Here is a 17,666-nt window from a genome sequence, read left to right as displayed (position 1 = left end):
CAATATTGTAGCATACTTTGTGCTCCGTACTTGAGCCTCATTCACACCACTCTCACTGGTGAAAGGAATTATAACCTTGGAGCAATTGTTGCACGTAGACTTCAGCATAACGCCAAAAGTGGCTGGTTCTATGGTGGAATATATGCCACGCGCTTAGCACGAGGACTGAGTGTTTCACTTTTGCCTTTTGATCCTATCCTACCTACTCGGTATTTAGATTTTGATGCTCTAAAAGAGCATAAGATTCTCTCGGGAAGGGCTGATAACTTCACTTATAATTTGTTGTTTAACCGACCACATGTTGTGGACACATATTTGCCTGCTCCTGCTCTTTTTGACTATAACAGCAAGGAAAGATATTTTGTTCTTGAGAGCGAGGCCCGAGCTCACAATGCAACAGTGTTGGCGGCACGGCACGCTGAGGCATCCGCACCGAGAGCCTCTGTGAGCTACCATGCCGACTACTACCCTCCAGGCTACTGATCGATTATCAACTTAGGCCAAAAGCCTAAGCTTGAGGGAGTACATGTTTCTCACCGACATTATATTCATGTTCACATATCATTCTAGTTGTTGGTGTTCACACTTTTTCATTGTATCATCCATGCTTAGATTTATTTTCTTGCTTTCTTCTTGTGTGTTTGATAAACTTTAGAAAACCAAAAAAAATTAGTTGTAGTAATTTACTTTCTATGCATGCTTAGTAGTAGCATTAAAAAAGAAAACCTAAAAAGATTTCCTTGTTCTTCTTTTGCTTGTTGGGAGCTTTCCCGTGTAAATAGTTTTTTATCATTTTTGTTTTTCTCTTTTATTTGCTTGTTCAAGAAAACGAAAAACTCCAAAAATATTTCAGTGTGTTTCTCTGAATTTCTTTCCTTTTTATTCGAGTCTTACCGAGGAGAAGACCGCGATGAAAATGTTGAGTGGCTCTTATATGAATAACTGTTGAACTAATAAAGAGCCCATTTTACCTTGTCTTCTCCTATTTAATAAAATGTTTTGCAGATTCCAGCTTAGTCCATGGCACTCTTGCACTATTATTATTTTCATATCATTCAGTCGTGCAAGTGAAAGGCAATAACGACGGTATTTGATGAGCTGGTCGTAGCAAAAAGAAACTGGTATGAACTCGACTTGTTCTTGTTGTGTAAATATGTTTAACCTAGTGCCCATGCTTCAGCCCATTGTGATTAAACATGTTTGCAATGACAATTAGAGATTATAGTTTCTCATGCCATGCATAAGTAGCTGGGAGTTGATAATGATTTATCTTGGATATCAACATAGCGTTAAAATGATTGTGATGTAGTAAGATGATATGGTATCCTCCTCTGAATATTCGAGTGGCTTGACTTGGTACATGTTCATGCATGTAGTTGAATCAAAACCAATATAGCCTCTACAATATTTATGTTCATGGTGTTCATATCCTACTCATGCTAGTGTCCAATGTTACTTATGCATAATGCCTGGTTATGATCGATGTTGCTCTCTAGCTGGCCGCTTCCCAATCTTAATTGCTAGCCTTCGCCTGTACTAAGTGGAAATTCTGCTTGTACATCAAAACGCTTGAACCCAAAGTTATTCCTGATGAGTCCACCATACCTACCTATATACGGTATTACCCTGCCGTCCTAAGTAAATTTGCATGTTCCACCTCTAAAAACTTCTAAAAATTATCCGTTTTGTGTGCCTGGATCGTTCATGGAACGACAGGAGGTGGTCGATATGTTCCGTGCTAAGCGGGTTATCCTCAGGTTGAGTGTTTATTCACTCACCATTGCACGAGAAAATGCGCGGTGTTAGGGATGCCCAGTCCCAAACTGCAAACATGAAAAAGAGTTCATGATAACCCACAAGTATAGGGGATCACAACAGTTTTCGATGGTAGAGTATTCAACCCAAATTCATTGATTCGACACAATGGGAGCCAAAGAATATTCTCAAGTATTAGCAGTTGAGTTGTCAATTCAACCACACCTGGATAACTTAGTATCTGCAGCAAAGTATTTAGTAGCAAAGTAATATGGAAGTAACAGTAACGATAGCAAAAATAATATTTTTGGGTTTTGTAGTGATTGTAACAGTAGCAACGGAAAAGTAAATAAGCGAAGAACAATATGTGAAAAGCTCGTAGGCATTGGATCGGTGATGGAGAATTATGCAGGATGCGGTTCATCATGTAACAGTCATAACATAGGGTGACACAGAACTAGCTCCAATTCATCAATGTAATGTAGGCATGTATTCCGAATATAGTCATACGTGCTTATGGAAAAGAACTTGAATGACATCTTTTGTCCTACCCTCCCATAGCAGCGGGGTCCTAATGGAAACTAAGGGATATTAGGCCTCCTTTTAATAGAGAACCGGACCAAAGCATTAAAACATAGTGAATACATGAACTCCTCAAACTATGGTCATCACCGGGAGTGGTCTCGATTATTGTCACTTCAGGGTTGCCGGATCATAACACATAGTAGGTGACTATAGCCTTGCAAGATAGGATCAAGAACTCACATATATTCATGAAAACATAATAGGTTCAGATCTGAAATCATGGCACTCGGGCCCTGGTGACAGGCATTAAGCATAGCAAAGTCATAGCAACATCAATCTCAGAACATAGTGGATACTAGGGATCAAACCCTAACAAAACTAACTCGATTACATGATAGATCTCATCCAACCCATCACCGTCCAACAAGCCTACGATGGAATTACTCACGCACGGCGGTGAGCACCATGAAATTGGTGATGGAGGATGGTTGACGATGGCGACGGATTCCCCTCTCTGGAGCCCCAAACAGACTCCAGATCAGCCCTCCCGAGAGGTTTTAGGGCTTGGCGGCGGCTCCGTATCGTAAAACACGATGAATCCTTCTCTCTGATTTTTTTCTCCCCGAAAGGGAATATATGGAGTTGGAGTTGAGGTCGATGGAGCGTCAGGGCGCCCACGAGGCAGGGGCGCGCCCCCACCCTCGTGGACAGGTGGAGGCCCCCCTAACGTGGATTCTTCTTCCGGTATTTTTAATATATTCCAAAATAATTCTCCGTGAAGTTTCAGGTCATTCCGAGAACTTTTGTTTCTGCACATAAATAACACCATGGCAATTCTGCTGAAAACAGCGTCAGTCCGGGTTAGTTCCATTCAAATCATGCAAGTTAGAGTCCAAAACAAGGCCAAAAGTGTTTGGAAAAGTAGATACGACGGAGATGTATCAACTCCCCCAAGCTTAAACCTTTGCTTTGTTGGGGAACGTAGTAATAATTCAAAAATTTCCTACGTGTCACCAAGATCAATCTAGGAGATGCTAGTAACGAGAGAGAGGGAGTGCATCTTCATACCCTTGAAGATCGCTAAGCGGAAGCGTTACAAGAACACGGTTGATGGAGTCGTACTCCCGGCGATTCAAATCGCGGAAGATCCGATCTAGCGCCGAACGGACGGCGCCTCCGCGTTCAACACACGTACTGCCCGGGGACGTCTCCTCCTTCTTGATCCAGCAAGGGGAGAGGAGAAGTTGAGGGAAAGCTCCGGCAGCACGACGGCGTGGTGGTGATGGACCTCGTGGTTCTCCGGCAGGGCTTCACCAAGCACTATGGAGGAGGAGGAAGAGTTGGAGGAGGGAGGGGCTGCGCCAAGGAAGGGGGTGCGGCTGCCCTCTCCCTCCCTCGCTATATATAGGGGGAAGGGGGTGGAGGAGGTGCCCTAGGGTTCCCTAGGGGAGGGGCGGCGGCCACAGGGGAAACCCTAGATGGGTTTGGGCGCCCCCACCCCTAGGAAACTTGCCCCCCAAGCCGGGAGGGGTGGCTGCCCTCGGAGAGGCGCCCCCACCTCTCCACGTTACGTGAGATGGGGTGGGAGGGGCGCACAGCCCCTTAGTGGGCTGATGTGCCCCCTCCCCTTGGCCCATAAGGCCCCCAACGCTTGCCAGGGCCTCAGAAACCCCTTTCGGACACGCTGGTCGTCACCCGGTACCCCCAGAACGATTCCGGACTCCAATACCCTTCGTCCAATATATCGATCTTCACCTCCGGACCATTTCGGAGTTCCTCGTCATGTCCAGGATCTCATCCAGGACTCCGAACAACCTTCGGTAACCACATACTATTTCCCATAACAACTCTAGCATCACCGAACCTTAAGTGTGTAGACCCTACGGGTTCGGGAACCATGTAGACATGACCGAGACGTTCTCCGGCCAATACCCAATAGCGGGATCTAGATACCCATGTTGGTTCCCACATGTTCCACGATGATCTCATCGGATGAACCACGATGTCGGGGATTCAATCAATCCTGTATTCAATTCCCTTTGTCTATCGGTATGTTACTTGCCCGAGATTCGATCGTCGGTATCCCCATACCTCGTTCAATCTTGTTACCGGCAAGTCTCTTTACTCGTTCCATAACGCATGATCCCGTGGCTAAGTCCTTAGTCACATTGAGCTCATTATGATGATGCATTACCGAGTTGGCCTAGAGATACCTCTCCGTCATACGGAGTGACAAATCACAGTCTCGATTCGTGCCAACCCAACAGACACTTTCGGAGATACCTGTAGTGCACCTTTATAGCCACCCAGTTACATTGTGACGTTTGATACACCCAAAGCACTCCTACGGTATTCGGGAGGTGCACAATCTCATGGTCTAAGGAAATGATACTTGACATTAGAAAAGCTCTAGCAAAACGAACTACACGATCTTGTGCTATGCTTAGGATTGGGTCTTGTCCATCACATCATTCTCCTAATGATGTGATCCCGTTATCAATGACATCCAATGTCCATGGTCAGGAAACCATAACCATCTATTGATCAACGAGCTAGTCAACTAGAGGCTTACTGGGGACATGTTGTGGTCTATGTATTCACACATGTATTACGGTTTCCAGTTAATACAATTATAGCATGAACAATAGACAATTATCATGAAAAAGGAAATATAATAATAACCATTTTATTATTGCCTCTAGGGCATATTTCCAACAGTCTCCCACTTGCACTAAAGTCAATAATCTAGTTCACATCACTATGTGATTGTAACGAATCCAACACCCATGGGGTTTGTTCATATCTCGCTTGTGAGAGAGGTTATTAGTCAACGGGTCTGAACCTTTCAGATATGTGTGTGCTTTACAAATCTCTATGTCATCTTGTAGATGCAGCTACTGCGTACTACTTGGAGCTATTCCAAATAAATGCTCTACTATACGAATCCGGTTTACTACTCAGAGTCATCCGGATTAGTGTCAAAGTTTGCATCGACGTAACCCTTTACGACGAACTCTTTTACCACCTCCATAATCGAGAAAATTCCTTAGTCCAGTAGTTACTAAGGATAAGTTTGACCGTTGTCATGTGATCCATTCCTGGATCACTCTTGTACCCCTTGACTAACTCATGGCAAGGCACACTTCAGGTGCGGTACACAGCATAGCATACTGTAGAGCCTACGTCTAAAGCATAGGGGATGACCTTCGTCCTTTCTCTTTCTTCTGCCATGGTCAGGTCTTGAGTCTTACTCAACACTCACACCTTGTAACACAGCCAAGAACTCATTCTTTGCTGATCTATTTTGAACTCCTTCAAAATCTTGTCACGGTATGTATTCATTTGAAAGTACTATTAAGCGTTTTTGATCTATCCTTATAGATCTTGATGCTCAATGTTCAAGTAGCTTGATCCAGGTTTTCCATTGAAAAACACTTTTCAAATAACCCTGTATGCTTTCCCGAAATTCTACATCATTTCTGATCAACAATATGTTAACAACATATACTCATCAAAAATTCTATAGTGCTCCCACTCACTTCTTTGGAAATACAAGTTTCTCATAAACTTTGTATAAACCCAAAATCTTTGATCATCTCATCAAAGCGTACATTCCAACTCCGAGATGCTTACTCCAGTCCTCAGAAGGATTGCTGGAGCTTTGCATACTTGTTAGCATATTTCAGGATTGACAAAACCTTCTGGTTGTATCACATACAACCTTTCCTCAAGAAAATCGTTAAGGAACCAATGTTTTGACATCCTATCTACAAGATTTCATAAATAATGCAGTAACTGCTAATATAATTCCAACAGACTCTTAGCATCGCTACGAGTGAGAAAGTCTCATTGTAGGCAACTCCTTGAACTTGTCGGAAAACATCTTAACGACAAGTCGAGCTTTCTTAATGGTGACACTTACCATCACTGTCCGTCTTCCTTTTAAAATCCATCTGCACCCAACAGCCTTACGACCATCAAGTAGTTCTTCCAAAGTCTATACTTTGTTTTTATACATGGATCCTCGCTCGGATTTTATGGCCTCGAGCCATTCGTTGGAATCCGGGCCCACCATCGCTTCTCCATAGCTCGTAGGTTCATTGTTGTCTAGCAACATGACTTCCAAGATAAGATTATGTACCACTCTGAAGTAGTACGCATCCTTGTCGACCTACAAGGTTTGGTAGTGACTTGATCTGAAGTTTCATGATCACTATCATAAGCTTCCACTTCAATTGGTGTAGGTGCCACAGGAACAACTTCCTGTGCCCTGCTACACACTAGTTGAAGTCATGGTTCAATAACCTCATCAAGTCTCCACCATCCTCCCACTCGATTCTTTCGAGAGAAACTTTTCCTCGAGAAAGGACCGGTTGCTAGAAACAATCACTTTTGCTTCCGGATCTGAAATAGGAGGTATACCCAACTGTTTTGGGTATTCTATGAAGATGCATTTCGCTTTGGGTTCGAGCTTATCAGCCTGAAACTTTTTCACATAACCGTCGCAGCCCCAAACTTTTAAGAAACGACAGCTTAGATTTCTCTAAACCATAGTTCATACGGTGTCGTCTACCCTGAATTGCGTGGTGCCCTATTTAAAGTGAATGCGGTTGTCTCTAATGCCTAATTAACCCATAAACGATAGTGGTAATTCGATAAGAGACATCATGGTATGAACCATTTCCAACAGGGTGCAGTTATGATGTTCGGACACACCATCACACTATGGTGTTCCAGGCGGTATTAGTTGTGAAACAATTTCCACAATGTCTTAATTGTGTGCCAAACTCGTAACTCAGATATTCATCTCTATGATCATATCATAGAAATTTTATCCTCTTGTCACAATGATCTTCAACTTCACTCTGAAATTACTTAAACCTTTCAATAATTCAGACTTGTGTTTCATCAAGTAAATATACTTAGCATTTACTCAAATCATCTGTGAAGTAAGAACATAATGATATCCACTGCGTGCCTCAGCACTCATTGGACTGCACACATCAAAATGTATTACTTCCAACAAGTCGCTTTCTTGTTCCATCTTACTGAAAACGAGGCCTTTCAGTCATCTTGCCCATGTGGTATGATTTGCATGTCTCAAGTGATTCAAAATCAAGTGAGTCCAAACGATCCATCTGTATGGAGTTTCTTCATGCATATATACCAATAGACATGGTTCGCATGTCTCAATCTTTTCAAAAACGAGTGAGTCCAAAAGATCCATCAACATGGAGCTTCTTCATGCGTTTTATACCAATATGACTCAAATGGCAGTGCCACAAGTATGTGGTACTATCATTACTATCTTATATCTTTTGGCATGAACATGTGTATCGCTACGATCGAGATTCAATAAACCATTCATTTTAGGTGCAAGACCATTGAAGGTATTATTCAAATAAACAGAGTAACCATTATTCTCCTTAAATGAATAACCGTATTGCAATAAACATAATCCAATCATGTCTATGCTCAACGCAAACACTAAATAACAATTATTTAGGTTTAACACCAATCCCGATGGTAGAGGGAGCGTGCGATGTTTGATCACATCAACCTTGGAAACACTTCCAACACATATCGTCATCTCACCTTTAGCTAGTTTATGTAGCCTTTTATTTCGAGTTACTAACACTTAGCAACCGAACCGGTATTTATTACCCTGGTGCTACTAGGAGTACTAGTAAAGTACACATTAGTATAACGTATATCCAAAATACTTCTGTCGACCTTGCCAGCCTTCTCATCTACCAAGTATCTAGGGTAGTTCTGCTTCAGTGACCGCTCCCCTCAATAGAGAAGCACTTAGTCTCGGGTTTGGGTTCAACCTTGGGTTTCTTCACTAGAGCAGCAACTGATTTGCCGTTTCATGAAGTATCCCTTCTTTCCCTTGCCCTTCTTGAAACTAGTGGTTTTACTAACCGTCAACAATTGATGCTCCTACTTGATTTCTACTTTCGCGGTGTCAAACATCACGATTTGCTCAAGGATCATCATGTCTATCCCTGATATGTTATAGTTCATCACGAAGCTCCAATCGCTTGGTGGCAGTGACTATGGAGAACCATCACTATCTTATCTGGAAGATTAACTCCCACTCGATTCAAGCGATTGTAGTACTCAGACAATCTGAGCACATCCTCAACGATTGAGCTTTTCTCCCTTAGTTTGCAGGCTTAAGAAACTTGTCAGAGGTCTCATACCTCTTGACGTGGGCACTAGTCTGAAATCCCAATTTCAGTCTTTGGAACATCTCATATGTTCTGCGACGTTTCAAAAACGTCTTTGGCGCCTCAATTCTAAACTGTTAGCATTACGCACTGAACTATCACGTAGTCATCAAAACGTGTATGTTAGATGTTCGCAACATCCACAGACGACGCTCGAGGTTCAGCACACCGAGCGGTGCATTAAGGACATAAGCCTTCTGCGCAGCAATGAGGATAATCCTCAGTTTACGGACCCAGTCCGCATAATTTCTACTATCAACTTTCAACTAAATTTTCTCTAGGAACATATCTTAAACAGTAGAACCAAAGCGTAAGCTACACATAATTTGCAAATACCTTTTGACTATGTTCATGATAATTAAGTTCATCTGATTATTTAATGAACTCCCACTTAGATAGACATCCCTCTAGTCATCTAAGTGATACATTTGATCCGAGTCAACTAGGCCGTGTCCGATCATCACGTGAGACGGACTAGTCATCATCGGTGAACATCTTCATGTTGATTGTATCTACTATACGACTCATGTTCGACCTTTCGGTCTCTTGTGTTCCGAGGCCATGTCTGTACATGCTAGGCTCGTCAAGTCAACCTAAGTGTTTCGCATGTGTAAATCTGGCTTATACCCGTTGTATGCGAACATTAGAATCTATCACACCCGATCATCACGTGGTGCTTCGAAACAATGAACCTTCGCAACGGTGCATAGTTAGGGGGAACACTTTCTTGAAATTTTAGCGAGGGATCATCTTATTTATGCTACCGTCGTTCTAAGCAAATAAGATGTAAAAACATGATAAACATCACATGCAATCAAATAGTGACATGATATGGCCAATATCATTTTGCTCCTTTTGATCTCCATCTTCGGGGCGCCATGATCATCATCGTCACCGGCATGACACCATGATCTCCATCATCATGATCTCCATCATCGTGTCTTCATGAAGTTGTCTCGCCAACTATTACTTCTACTACTATGGCTATCGGTTAACAATAAAGTAAAGTAATTACATGGCGTTCTTCATTGACACGCAGGTCATACAATAAATTAAGACAACTCCTATGGCTCCTGCCAGTTGTCATACTCATCGACATGCAAGTCGTGATTCCTATTACAAGAACATGATCAATCTCATACATCACATATATATAATTCATCACATCCTTTTGGCCATATCACATCACATAGCATACCCTGCAAAAACAAGTTAGACGTCCTCTAATTGTTGTTGCATGTTTTACGTGGCTGCTATGGGTTTCTAGCAAGAACGTTTCTTACCTACGCAAAAGCCACAACGGTGATATGCCAATTGCTATTTACCCTTCATAAGGACCCTCTTCATCGAATCTGATCCGACTAAAGTGGGAGAGACAGACACCCGCTAGCCACCTTATACATCAAGTGCATGTCAGTCGGTGGAACCTGTCTCACGTAAGTGTACGTGTAAGGTCGGTCCGGCCCGCTTCATCCCACAATGTCGCCGAATGAAGATAAGACTAGTAATGGCAAGCAAATTGAACAAATCATCGCCCACAACTACTTTGTGTTCTACTTGTGCATAGAATCTACGCATAGACCTAGCTCATGATGCCACTGTTGGGGAACGTAGTAATAATTCAAAAATTTCCTACGTGTCACCAAGATCAATCTAGGAGATGCTAGCAACGAGAGAGAGGGAGTGCATCTTCATACCCTTGAAGATCGCTAAGCGGAAGCGTTACAAGAACGCGGTTGATGGAGTCGTACTCGCGGCGATTCAAATCGCGGAAGATCCGATCTAGCGCCAAACGGACGGTGCCTCCGCGTTCAACACACGTACAGCCCGGGGACGTCTCCTCCTTCTTGATCCAGCAAGGGGAGAGGAGAAGTTGAGGGAAAGCTCCGGCAGCATGACGGCGTGGTGGTGGTGGAGCTCGTGGTTCTCCGGCAGGGCTTCGCGAAGAACTATGGAGGAGGAGGAAGAGTTGGAGGAGGGAGGGGCTGCGCCAGGGAAGGGGGTGCGGCTGCCCTCTCTCTCCCTCACTATATATAGGGGGAAGGGGGTGGAGGAGGCTCCCTAGGGTTCCCTAGGGGAGGGGTGGCGGCCACAGGGGAAACCCTAGATGGGTTTGGGCGCCCCCACCCCTAGGAAACTTGCCCCCCAAGCCGGGAAGGGTGTCTGCCCTAGGGGAGGCGCCCCCACCTCTCCACATTACGTGAAATGGGGTGGGAGCTCCCCTTGGCCCATAAGGCCCCCAACGCTTGTCGGGGCCTCCGAAACCCCTTTCGGACACGCTGGTCGTCACCCGGTACCCCCGGAACGTTTCCGGACTCCCATATCCTTCGTCCAATATATCGATCTTCACCTCCGGACCATTCCGGAGTTCCTCATCATGTCCGGGATCTCATCCGGGACTCCAAACAACCTTCGGTAACCACATACTATTTCCCATAACAACTCTAGCGTCACCAAACCTTAAGTGTGTAGACCCTACGGGTTCGGGAACCATGTAGACATGACCGAGATGTTCTCCGGCCAATAACCAATAGCGGGATCTGGATACCCATGTTGGTTCCCACATGTTCCACGATGATCTCATCGGATGAACCACGATGTCGGGGATTCAATCAATCCTGTATTCAATTCCCTTTGTCTATCGGTATGTTACTTGCCCGAGATTCGATCGTCGGTATCTCCATACCTCGTTCAATCTTGTTACCGGCAAGTCTCTTTACTCGTTCCATAACGCATGATCCCGTGGCTAACTCCTTAGTCACATTGAGCTCATTATGATGATGCATTACCGAGTGGGCCTAGAGATACCTCTCCGTCATATGGAGTGACAAATCCCAGTCTCGATTCGTGCCAACCGAACAGACACTTTCGGAGATACCTGTAGTGCACCTTTATAGCCACCCAGTTACGTTGTGACGTTTGATACACCCAAAGCACTCCTACGGTATCCGGGAGGTGCACAATCTCATGGTCTATGGAAATGATACTTGACATTAGAAAAGCTCTAGCAAAACGAACTACACGATCTTGTGCTATGCTTAGGATTGGGTCTTGTCCATCACATCATTCCCCTAAAGATGTGATCCCATTATCAATGAAATCCAATGTCCATGGTCAGGAAACCATAACCATCTATTGATCAACGAGCTAGTCAACTAGAGGCTTACTGGGGACATGTTGTGGTCTATGTATTCACACATGTATTACGGTTTCCAGTTAATACAATTATAGCATGAACAATAGACAATTATCATGAACAAGGAAATATAATAATAACCATTTTATTATTGCCTCTAGGGCATATTTCCAACATGCTTGTCCTCAAGCAATTCAGTTGATAAACTGAAAGTGATAAAGAAAAACTTTTACAAACTCTGTTTGCTCTTGTTGTTGTAAATATGTAAAGCCAGCATTCAAGTTTTCAGCAAAGATTATGAACTAACCATATTCACAATAACTCTTAGGTCTCATGTTTACTCATGTCAATGGCATAATCAACTAGCGAGCAATAATAATAAATCTCGCATGACAACACTTTCTCAAAACAATCATGATATGATATAACAAGATGGTATCTCGCTAGCCCTTTCTGAGACCGCAAAACATAAATGTACAACACCTTTAAAGATCAAGGACTGACTAGACATTATAATTCATGGTAAAAGAGATCCAGTCATACCCAATATAAACTAATAGTAATGGATGCAAATGACAACGGTGCTCTCCAGCTGGTGCTTTTAATAAGAGGGTGATGACTCAACGTGATAGTAAATAGATAGGCCCTTCGCAGAGGGAAGCAGGGATTTGTAGAGGTGCCAGAGCTTGATTTTGAAATAGAGATAAATAATATTTTGAGCGGCATACTTTCATTGTCAACACAACAACCAAGAGATGGCGATATCTTCCATGCTACACACACTATAGGCGATTCCCAATCAGAATGGTAAAGTTTATACTCCCCCTCCACCAACAAGCATCAATCCATGGCTTGCTCGAAACAACGAGTGCCTCCAACTAGCAACAGCCCCGGGGGAGTTTTGTTTGCAATTATTTTGATTTAGTTTGCATAAAGCATGGGACTGGGCATCCCAGTGACCAGCCATTTTCTCGTGAGTGAGGAGCGGAGTCCACTCCTCTTGAGAATAACCCGCCTAACATGGAAGATAGGGACATCCCTAGTTGATACATGAGCTATTCGAGCATACAAAACAAAATTTCATTTGAAGGTTTAGAGTTTGGCACATACAAATTTACTTGGAACGGCAGGTAGATACCGCATATAGGAAGATATAGTGGACTCATATAGAATAACTTTGGGGTTTAAGGGATTGGATGCACAAGCAGTATTCCCGCTTAGTACAAGTGAAGGCTAGCAAAAGACTGGGAAGCGACCGACTAGAGAGCGACAACAGTCATGAACATGCATTAAAATTAATGAACATTGAGTGCAAGCAAGAGTAGGATATAATCCACCGTGAACATAAATATCATGAAGGCTATGTGGATTTGTTTCAACTACATGTGTGAACATGTGCCAAGTCAAGTCACTTAAATCATTCAAAGGAGGATACCACCCCACTATACCACATCACAACCATTTTAATAGCATGTTGGCACGCAAGGTAAACCATTATACGCTCCTAGCTAATTAAGCATGGAATAAGCAACTATAATCTCTAATGGTCATTGCAAACATGTTTATTCATAATAGGCTGAATCAGGAACGATGAACTAATCATATTTACAAAAACAAGAGAGGTCGAGTTCATACCAGCTTCTCTCATCTCAATCAGTCCATCATATATCGTCATAATTGCCTTTCACTTGCACGACCGAATGATGTGAATAATAATAAGAGTGCACGTGCATTGGACTGAGCTGGAATCTGCGAGCGTTCAATAAACAGGAGAAGACAAGGCAATATGGGCTCTTGGTTAAATCAACAATAATGCATATAAGAGCCACTTCAACAATTTAATCATGGTCTTCTCCTATCGACCCCCAAAGAAAAGAAATAAAACTATTTACACGGGAAAGCTCCCAACAAGCAAAAGAAGAACGGGAATCTTTTTTGGGGTTTCTTTTTAATTATTACTACAGCAAGAAAAGTAAACTAACTAAAAGCTATTACTATTTTTTTTATTTTTCTTAAGGTTTTTTTCAAACACGCAAGAAGAAAGCATAAAAAGAAAGTAAACTAGCATGGATATTACAGTGAAAGAGTATGAGCACCGACATCTAGCAATGAGAGTGTGAACATAAATGTAACGTCAGTGGGAAATACGTACTCCCCCAAGCTTAGGCTTTTGGCCTAAGTTGGTTTATTTTCACGGATGGCCTGGCGGATATCCAAAGTTATAGCCGGGGTCGTACTGAGATGAAGAAGACTCTGATTGCCACTGGTCCCCGGCTCCGGCTCTGTGGCTGGTGTAGGGTTCCGGTAGGCGTGAATGGCCGCCAGTGGAACGAGATACGGACCTGCAGATAAATCAAACAAGGAAGGAGCAGGGAAGGTAATAGTCTTAGGGTGATGTTTATCAAAGAACAATTTGTATTTAAGCGCCCCTTCCCTATTCTTAACAATAAACTCATGTGCTACCATACTCTTATAATCTAAATAAACAGTGGGTAGCAATTTTTCTTCTTTTTCATAGTGCCTGATAGGTATGTTATAATATGAAGCAAGGCGTGAAGCATAGACACCTCCAAAGATGGGGCCCTTCGTACGGTTCAGACTTAATCGTTTGGCAATAATACCGCCCATACTAATAGTATTATCATAGAATAAACCATGGAACAAAATAATAATATCAGGAACACTAAGGTTTCCACAGTTTTCGCGACCAATTAAGCAACGACTAGAAAATATAGCAAAGTAGCGTAAAACAGGAAAATGTATGCTGGTGATCCTTGCATCAGAAACCTTCCTAGTTTCCCCTACAGTAATAGTGTCAATAAACCCGTCCACATCTTTACGATGTGGTTCCTCTAAGCTACCCTCGAAAGGTATTTTGCAAACGTTGCAAAATTCATCTAGTGACATCTTCTTAACCACATCATATAAATGAAACTCTACAGAAGGAGGAGATTCCTTAGGATAATAGTAGAAGTTTTGCACAAAAGTATTGGTGAGTAAGAGATACTGTTCGCGCTGGTCGCGGAGGAAGTCGGTGAGGCCTACATTCTCAGCCAATTCATAAAAATCATCATAAATCCCGGCTGCTCTCAAGAAATCATTGGAAGGCCATTCACACGGCCGCACCTCCGCGGTGCGAGGCAGATTATATTTGGGCCTCTCTGCTTCTTCACTTTGCTTTTCCTTCGAGCTTCGGCTCGATGAGCCCCTCAAAAATCTCTTCATTATTTTCTGAAAAATTCTGAAATTTTTAGTAACTTCAAATAAAAGTGAACCAAGCTCAACAAAATTGATAGCAACTACTCCTACAAGTGCCTAGAGCCTATATCATGCATTAGAACTACTTGGAACCATATAAAATTGACAAACAAGCTCAAGAACATGGTCACCTAGGCAGCACAAATTTGCGATGAATAAAGCACTAGAACAAAAACTAATTGGACCAATGGAGGAGTCGCATACGAAGGAACAATCCCCCAAGCAGTTTTGTGAGAGGTGCTTTGAGCAAGGAGATCGAAAATCGCAGCAAAATGAGCTAGAACTCGTGCTTGAGCTGGATGGTGATTTTCTTGGGAGGAAGAAGTGTGTGGGTGCAGGAATAAGTGGAGGGGAGCCACCGTGGGCCCACCAGGCAGGGGGGCGCGCCCTGTAGGGGTGGGCGCGCCCTGGACCCTCGTGGCCAGGTGCTTGCTCCCCCTGTTGTGTTCTCAGTGCCAGATATTCTCAAATATTCCAGAAAAAATCATATTTCAATTTCAGGGCATTTGGAGAACTTTTATTTTCGGGGTATTTTTATATTGCACGGATAATTCAGAAAACAGACAGAAAAATACTATTTTTACTTTATTTCAACTAAATAATAGAAAGTAGAGAGAGGGTACAGAAGGTTGTGCTTTCTAACTTCATCCATCTCATGCTCATCAAAAGGAATCCACTAACAAGGTTGATCAAGTCTTGTTAACAAACTCATTCCGATAGCATGGAACCGGAGAAATTTCGAATAACACTATGTTACCTCAACGGGGATATTCACATCCCCAATAATAAGAATATCATAGTTCTTTTTGACAGTAGGAAGAGGAAATTCAAAACCTCCAATAATAATCAATGGAATTTTTCTAATAGAATTGATACTGTGGACTTGAGGTTGTTTCCTCGGAAAGTGTACCGTATGCTCATTACCATTAACATGAAAAGTGACATTGCCTTTGTTGCAATCAATAACAGCCCCTGCAGTATTCAAAAAGGGTCTTCCAAGAATAATAGACATACTATCGTCCTCGGGAATATCAAGAATAACAAAGTCCGTTAAAATAGTAATGTTTGCAACTACAACAGGCACATCCTCACAAATACCGACAGGTATAGCAGTCGATTTATCAGCCATTTGCAAAGAAATTTCAGTAGGTGTCAACTTATTCAAATCAAGTCTACGATATAAAGAGAGAGGCATAACACTAACACCGGCTCCAAGATCACATAAAGCAGTTCTAACATAATTTCTTTTAATGGAGCATGGTATAGTAGGTACTCCTGGATCTCCAAGTTTCTTTGGTATTCCACCCTTAAAAGTATAATTAGCAAGCATGGTGGAAATTTCAGCTTCCGGTATCTTTCTTTTATTAGTAACAATTTCTTTCATATACTTAGCATAAGGGTTCATTTTGAGCATATCAGTCAAACGCATATGCAAGAAGATAGGTCTAATCATTTCAGCAAAGCGCTCAAAATCCTCATCATCCTTTTTCTGGGATGGTTTGGGAGGAAAAGGCATGGGTTTCTGAACCCATGGTTCTCTTTCTTTACCGTGTTTCCTAGCAATAAAGTCTCTCTTATCATAACATTGATTCTTTGATTGTGGGTTATCAAGATCAACAGCAGATTCAATTTCTACATCATTATCATTGCTAGATTGAGCATCATCATGAACATTATCATTAACATTATCACTAGGTTCATGTTCATTACCAGATTGTGTTTCAGCATCAGAAATAGAAATATCATTTGGATTCTCAGGCGTTTCAGCAACAGGTTCACTAGAAGCATGCAAAGTCCTATCATTTTTCTTTTTCTTCTTCTTAGAAGATCTAAATTACTTCTCTGAGAATCTTGCTCAATTCTCTTAGGATGGCCTTCAGGATACAGAGGTTCCTGAGTCATTTTACCAGTTCTAGTAGCCACTCTAATAGCAAAGTCATTGTTCTTACTATTCAATTCATTGAGCAAATCATTCTGAGCTTTAAGTACTTGTTCTACTTGAGTGGTAACCATAGAAGCATGTTTACTAATGAGTTTAAGTTCACCTTTAACTCTAGACATATAATCACCCAAGTGTTCAAGCGTATCGGAATTATATTTCAATTGTCTGCCAATATAAGCATTGAAGTTTTCTTGTTTAACAATAAAATTGTCAAACTCATCTAAGCATTGTCTAGCAGACTTATAACGAGGAATATCACCTTCATCAAATCTATAGAGAGAATTTATTACTACCTGTGTCGGGTTATCAAGACGATGAGTTTCTTCAATAGGTGATGGATTAAGATCATATGTTTCTTCAACAGGCGGTAAATTAAGACCATGTACTTCTTCAATAGGAGGTAAATTCTTAACATCTTCAGCTTTAATACCTTTTTCTTTCATAGAATTCTTTGCCTCTTGCATATCTTCTGGACAGAGAAATAGAACACCCCTCTTCTTCGGAGTTGGCTTAGGAATAGGCTCAGGAGCTGGCTCAGGAAGTGTCCAATTATTTTCATTAGTCAACATATTATTCAATAGAATCTCAGCTTCATCCGGTGTTCTTTCCCTGAAAACAGAACCAGCACAACTATCCAGGTAATCTCTGGAAGCATCGGTTAGTCCATTATAAAAGATATCAAGTATTTCATTTTTCTTAAGAGGATGATCAGGCAAAGCATTAAGTAATTGGAGAAGCCTCCCCCAAGCTTGTGGGAGACTCTCTTCCTAAGTTTGCACAAAATTATATATATCCCTTAAAGCAGCTTGTTTCTTAT

This window comes from Triticum aestivum, chromosome 7D (assembly GCF_018294505.1).
Source record: "Triticum aestivum cultivar Chinese Spring chromosome 7D, IWGSC CS RefSeq v2.1, whole genome shotgun sequence".
In the NCBI taxonomy this organism is placed as follows: domain Eukaryota; kingdom Viridiplantae; phylum Streptophyta; class Magnoliopsida; order Poales; family Poaceae; genus Triticum; species Triticum aestivum.
This window is presented reverse-complemented; position numbering follows the sequence as displayed.